Source organism: Pinus tabuliformis, chromosome 1_2 (assembly GCF_031772625.1).
Source record: "Pinus tabuliformis cultivar Carrire ecotype Pingquan chromosome 1_2, CPIR1, whole genome shotgun sequence".
NCBI classification, from domain to species: domain Eukaryota; kingdom Viridiplantae; phylum Streptophyta; class Pinopsida; order Pinales; family Pinaceae; genus Pinus; species Pinus tabuliformis.
Window position 1 is genome coordinate 1,045,997,779 of NC_142298.1, and position 7,448 is coordinate 1,046,005,226.

Here is a 7,448-nt window from a genome sequence, read left to right on the forward strand (position 1 = left end):
AGGGCACACTCCATCCATTGCAAGTCCTAACCTAATACTGCGAGGTTCATCCTTGAATTTTCTTGGCCATTTTTCCTCTATATGTTTCATTGCTTTGGAGTCCATAGGAATTCGCATGAATCCATCTTTACTCCTATTCTTTGCATGCCAATCCATCAATTGTGCAAGAGATTTACAACGAAACATCCGTTGTAGTCTAGGAATAATTGGCATGTGTCGTAAAACCTTATTTGGAACCTAATTTTGACTTTCACCTCTTCATAAAGTCTATGGACAACGACTCTATAATGCAAAGGAATTTCAAGTTCTCCCATTCTATGGGAATGTACGAACAACATGCAATTCAACATGTAGTTCACGGGCACTCATGGATAATGTTACTTATAAAGAACAACATATAATCAAAGGTTAGATTCCATAATGTATAAAGCAAGTGTAACATATTACTTATTTTTATTTTTATTTTTAAAGAGTGAGAAAATCTATCATAACTCAATTATAAAACCAACAGTGAGGATAACCATCACTAACTGTTATCTGCTAGGCTAATATAGGTTGACTCATTATTATTATTAAAGAAAAACTATACCACTTATAATTACTTGCTAGTAATTTCACTCTTGCAAGATATTTTGAATCTTCAGTAATTAATCTATTTCTTTACCTTCAAAAAAGGCAAATTCTTAACCAAATAAAAACAATTTTTCATTAAAAAAAATTGATTAAATCTAACTTTACAACATTGATAAAGCATTACACCGTATAAAGAACTTAAAACTCAAAATGAAAAATAAGGTTCAAATAATAATATCAAATCAATTAAACAACATGAAGGGATCTTAATGAAACTAGAAGAGATACCCAATTCCTTGCCTTAATTTTAATGTTATTTTAGAAAAGGTATTTTATTTTCCAATATTTTTCCATTACAAATCTAGGTAACGGGGAGACTTGAACCTCAATAAACTCATGAGATAATTTCATTATGCCAAATTATTTTACGCACCACCACTAAACTTACTCACCGCCGAAAACACAAGGGGAGAAAATCGATGGGATAAATCTTTGAAGGATTTATTTAAATTTCAACGAGCCGGCTGCCGACCAACAAATTCACATTGTAACCTGCATGGTCCCGTATAAGTATTTTGACAGCTTACCGCAGAGAGGGTTTCATTTTTTCGATCAGGGTTTGGTGCTGCTCTCCGATGTTCAACTGCAGAGCTTCGAAGAGAATTTGAAATTCTTCGAACGGCGCGCCGATTCTTCATTCCACGGGTAAAAATATAAATAAAACCCTCAAATTATTCTCTCTGCAGAAGCGCCAGGTTTCATTTTGAAGCTCTTTTTGGACTAGGTTTCAATTGTATTATCTGTTCTTCTGTGTTCAGTGCTTAGTCCGTTTTCGAAGATGGCAGGATCACTACTTGGGAGCCTTCCAGCTCCCAAGGTAAACAACGGGCCACAGTATGATTTTGCTTCGGATCCATGGTTCAGGGATCGGGTAGATCAACACCAGCCCAATTCGGTCGTAAAGGTTAAGCAAATACCCCCTTACGGGAAGCGGGCAGGATTTGTCCCTCGCAAGATCGAAGACTTCGGCGATGGGGGCGCCTTCCCAGAGATTCACATTGCCCAATATCCACTGGACATGGGGCGCAAGGAAGAAAGGAAAGACACCAAGATTCTGCCCGTGAGCGTTGATGCCCAAGGATCCTCTTGAGCCTCCCAAGTTCAAACATAAGAGGGTACCAAAAGCTTCCGGATCACCCCCCGTTCCTGTTATGCATTCACCTCCGAGGCCTGTGACTGTCAAGGATCAGCAAGACTGGAAAATCCCACCTTGCATCTCCAATTGGAAGAATCCCAAAGGGTATACAATTTCGCTCGACAAGCGTCTTGCGGCTGATGGAAGAGGGCTCCACCAGGTCCAGATTAATGACAACTTTGCGAAGCTTTCAGAGGCGTTGCATGTAGCTGAACAGAAGGCCAGAGAGGCGGTTGAGATGAGATCCAAGATCCAGAAGGAGTTGATGCTCAAGGAGAAGGAGAAGAAAGAACAGGAACTGCGTGCTCTGGCTCAACGAGCTAGGATGGAGAGAAGTGGAGCAGGTGCAGGTGCCAGAGCCGGTGCTGGTGGTGGTGATAAGGTCGCTATTGGAGTACCTGAAAGGGCAACTGTCACGCCCTTTGCAGGTGGCAGTGAAAGGAAGATGGAGTCTGATCGTGATGCCCCCAAGGAGAACATAAGAGAGAATAAAGAGGAAAGAGAGGAACGGCTTAAGCGTGAAGCGCTTCGCGATGAGAGGAGAAGGGAGAGAGAAAGGGAAAGAAGGTTGGAGGCTAAAGAAGGGCACGTTGGGAAGAAAAGCAAGATTACCAGAGACAGAGACCGTGAGAAAATTGCGCTCGGAATGGCCAATACCACTGCAGGTACAGGTGAAGTTGCCTACGATCAGAGACTATTCAATTAGGAGAAGGGCATGGAGTCTGGATTTGCAACTGATGATTAGTACAATATTTATGATAAAGGTCTATTTATTGCTCATAACACACTGTCCACTCTTTATAGACCCAAGAAGGATGCAGATAATGAAATGTACGGAGGGGCAGATGAACAGCTTGATAAGGTGCTTAAGACTGACTGTTTCAGAGCTGATAAAGGATTTGCTGGTGCTACTGAAAGGGGTGGACCTAGGGACAGACCTGTTGAGTTTGAAAAGGATGCAGAAGAAGCTGATCCATTTGGTTTGGATCAGTTCTTGACGGAAGTGAAGAAAGGGAAGAAAGCAATGGACAAGATTGGAGGTGGAGGAACCATGAAGGCAAGTGCTGGGTCTGCAATGAAGGAAAGTTATGAAGGAGGCTCCAGTAGGACTCGTGTTGACTTTGAGAGAGGGCGCTAAATTTGACTATTGCCAAAAACTGGTAAGCGCTTCTTTTGTGAGAGGTTGGTCGTTGTTAATGCCTCGAGAGAAATTTTATTGGGTGATTTTATACTTGATATGAATGTGAACAACCAAATTAAAATTCTTCTCTTTAGTTACAGAAACGACTTGTTGCCACAACTCTTTCAAGTTTCATGGGTATGTACTTAGCCATGAAATCCAGGGCAAAGCATGTCACAATGCATTTAGTTGTGTCATGCATACAATAGTATTCTCTTAAAATTTGTAATTTTAAAACAGTCCTATTGTTGTAATTTCTGTTTTATGTAATGACTAAAACTGCAAAAGGGTTGAGTGTATTACTGCCCACTTTAATTTCCAAAGTGTTTTAAAAAAAACACGATTTCAGTTTGGTGCATTTTAGTTCAAAGATTTCCAAATCGTTATCCTTATTATTGGTTGGATGCAAATTTGTTTTGGTAGATATGCTTTTAATGGTTAAATTACTGTATTTATTATATATTTGCTTAAAATTGTATAAATTTTAACTCAGGAGAAGTATTTATATCATAGGTAGGCTAGTGAGCTAGCACTATGTCATCAGAACAATAAAATTAAGATTGTCTAGTGCATCTTAACATATTATGGGGGCTTTAGCAGAAAATTATCTCTCTCTTGAAACTTTGTCGAAATGTTACGAAGTATGCAAAGTTGCTCTCTATACATATATGGAATCCCAGTTTTATCATTTAGGCCAGCATTATGCTTGTGGGTTCATTCTTGCTAGATGCAAATAAATTGAGTATGCGTGCTGTTGATTAAGAATTGGTTAAACACTGTAGTAGGAGAAGCAGTTTGCATTTGACATACTTATAATGCCCAATTGTAATGATATTAGTTTTTTGATCCCATATCAGTAGAAGACAAAATCAATTATCTTCTTGGTCACAATTATTTGTGTAGGTGTGTAAAAGGAGAGAATTTTAATCTTACTGTTATTGCCTCATAACTGCTGAACTTCTTTGCTTGTATTTCAGTGATACTAAGATGTTGAATAAGAAACTGGTTCATTTTGGAATTTAATCTCAACAGAAAAATGAATTTAATCTCAACAGAATCAAAATATTGTACATTTCCCCCAGCTATACATTTGAGTTACATAATCAGCTAATTCCCCAACTGAGATCTGGTTTGCGGGCTTTTAAAGATATCTCAGAATATATAGAAATGGCTGAGTAACTAGCTATTGTTTACATGTTCTATTTTTCCCGTGGGCTGAAAGAGAGACTGATGCCTACTTGTAAAATTTCATCGGACAATGAAGAAGGTCCTATGGGACACTCTCACCCTAAGTCATCTCATTGGGGAACTAACATTTTCCACCCTATGTTGAGCAATAGGCATGATACAATATCTCATCCATCCTATTGCTTCTTGATCTTCCAAACAATAACCCTCAAGAGTCATGTGGTAGAACACATTGCATCATATGTTTGGGTGAGATTCCTGACTTACCAAAGACAAGGATCAAACACCATAGCATCCTTCCAACTTGTTCTTTCACAGCTTCTTCAAGGGTGTGAGGGTCAACTTGAATAAACCTGTGAATACTTCTTCAGGAGTCTTGTTGTCCAATGATTGATGGGGTACCTATTTTGAACATATACAACTGCATTAGTTGCTTCCCCCAAAGGAACTTCAACAACTTTTGATCATGGAGCATGGCATGGGCAACTTCTACAATAGACCCGTTCTTCCTTTTGGCTATTCCATTTTGTTTGAGATTATAGGGCACAATCATCTCTTTCGTGATGCCTTCTTGCAAATATTTATGAATTCATTGGAAATGTACTCTCCACCAATGTCAGACCTGAAGATCTTAATTTTCTTTCCAGTTTGATTTTTGACCAAGGCTTTGAAATTCTTGAACAAATCGAAGGCCTCATCCTTATGCTTCATGTAATATATCCATGTCTTCTTTAAAATATCATCAATGAAGATAATGTAGTAGAGATGACCACCAATGTACAGGCATCAGACCACATATCTCGTAATGACTGAGATGGATTTTGTATTTTTGTCTTGTTCTCACTAGAGGGAAATGGACCCCTTCTCTTCTTTCCACTAGCACATCCAGGACATACTCCATCGTGTTGGGCTTGAACATCAGGAATTCCAGAAACCAATTTCTTCAATTTCGTGAGGACTGATCATCCAATTTAACTGATGGAATCATATATTATTTTGGCCTGCTAGATTTGTTTGGGTTTGAAAATAGGCTTCTAGGCTAAATTTCACACGTCTAACTTCTCTCTGCTAATCATCTGCTGGAACATCATCACATCATGGATAAGTTTTGCATGTGTTAATTTTAGGTATGATCTATGCTTAGAGCAATTTACTTCAATTTTTCATATTAGCCCAATGACAATATTCAGATTAGCAATCGCATCAACATGATAGTAAAGTGCAGATAGAACATAAACATAAACAGTAGAAGACAAGCCAAGAGAAGAGGACACAAGATGTGGCACCAGCCAGGGACAAACCCCAATGTGGGGAACCCTTGATCAATTCTTCTTATAATCTTCAATAGTTCAGCAGAGAGAGAGATAGTACAAATACATAAATCTGAGAGAGAGAGATCGTACAAATACATAAATCTGAGATTTTATGACAGCAGAAGAAGGTACATCATTATGACAGTCTTCAATCATCAAGAGTGCTGAAGCATATCCTGATGCAGCATTCTTCAAATCGCTAGCTGCTCCAGCAATTCTGGTTGCAGGCCAAAACTCCCTTGACTGTGATGAATGGCTAATCTGATCAGTCTCCGAACAGTCCTAAGACAGCAGCCCCAAGGTAACCCTTGCTATGGTGCTATGGCCCGTGGCCTAGCACATAGCAACACTGAAGAAAATGTCTTCAAAACATCGCCAACCGAATGCTCAAAGCATCTCTTAAAAGTGCTGTAGACTTCTTGCTGCACTGCTGCAATTCTGGGATTGTTTAGGGCACCAGTCACAGTCCCTAACAGTTCATCAAACTAGCCCAGAATTGCTTTCCCTTTCTGTGGCTCTCCTCCAATAAGATGCTGCCCTCCATGCTGCTTTTTTAGAGCAGATTCAAGCCTAACATAAGGACTGTCCACCCTCCGGCAAGTCCTAATCTTGGCCTTCAAGATCAGGGCCTTGGCCTTCCAATCAGCAACTCGGACACTTATGAAATTTTGAGATCAGGCCTTGTCATTCACTGTAACTTCAAGATCAAAACATGACTTAAGTTGCTGAATATGATTGACAACTTCTGGTAAAGTAGATTTATTTGATTCTTTATTTTTGTGTTTAATATGGAACCTATTAGTTCCTTTACCAAAACACCACATCCCCACAATAGCTCTCAACATAGATATTTTATTACTTCCATTTTGGCTCATTATCAATGAGTAATCTCCTTTAGTGTTCCCTAATGACAATCCTTCAATAAGAGTCATAATGCACTATGGTGTATGCATTATGGTAGGTTTGCAACCAAATTTCCTTAGTGGAGCAACAACTGCATTACTCCCATCTACAGTACTGTAAGAGACAGCCCTGTCAGGAACAGAGTATCGAAGAACTTCTTCTCTACAGAAATAGGCTTTCATATCAGCAGAACTTGGGGTGATAGTGATTGAACTTTTTTGAGCTCTAAAGTCCTGAAATATTTCCTTTTCATATATACTTGTTGGCATTTATGGTGGTGGTGGGGTAGGAAGAAGAACAATCTGCTGAAGAGTTTCATTCCAATTTTTCATCCAATGATGGGAATCAATGGAAGGAGCGTGGTGTAGGAACAGTAAAGTTTCTTAAGCACAAGGATACTACAAAGGTTCGGCTGGTCATGAGGCAATCCAAGACATTGAAAATATGTGCAAACCATTTAAGTATGTAAATTTGTTTGTTTGTTTTTTTTTTTGTGTAATTTCCCCCCTGAGATTGTAATAGCTTATCTTACGTCCAAGTTTTAAGAGGCTTTCTGTGCCGAGAATTTGTGTTGATCCTTATTATCTGGATTATATTGTTTTTTTTTTTTTCCTTGCAGTTCATTCCCCAATGTCACTTCAGGAGCACGCAGGTAGTGATAAAACTTGGGTCTGGCATGCAACTGATTTCTCAGATGGGGAACTGAAGGAAGAACTCTTATGCATTCGTCTTAGCTCTGTAGACAGTGAGCACTGTTCTTAGACTCTTCTAATCCTTGTTATGATCTTTTCTTTCTATCTTGTATTTTTCTTTGATAAAATCAATGTTTGAGTACCTATATTCTTGGATCATTTCATTGAAGGGTTGATTTTGCATATGTTCTTAGGATGCTTTTGTGTAGATTATAGTGGGTTGGTAAGGGATCCCCCTCCCCAAACACCCTATCAGCATAGTTAAGACTTGAGTTTAGGGTGGCTTTAATTATCTCTGGTAATAGCAAATGATACGGAGGATTGTGCATAACCCACCCCTTTTTTGATTCCAATAAGCAGAGGTGGTCACTATGGTAATCCGATTTCAATTTGTAGTTAGAAAA

The 7,448-nt window shown here is 39.0% G+C and overlaps 1 pseudogene; it reads left to right on the forward strand.

The window, feature by feature from the left end:
- The first annotated feature begins 1,030 nt into the window (after positions 1-1,030).
- On the forward strand, positions 1,031-2,979 carry LOC149209709 (SNW/SKI-interacting protein A pseudogene; annotated as a pseudogene).
- The last annotated feature ends 4,469 nt before the right edge of the window (positions 2,980-7,448 follow it).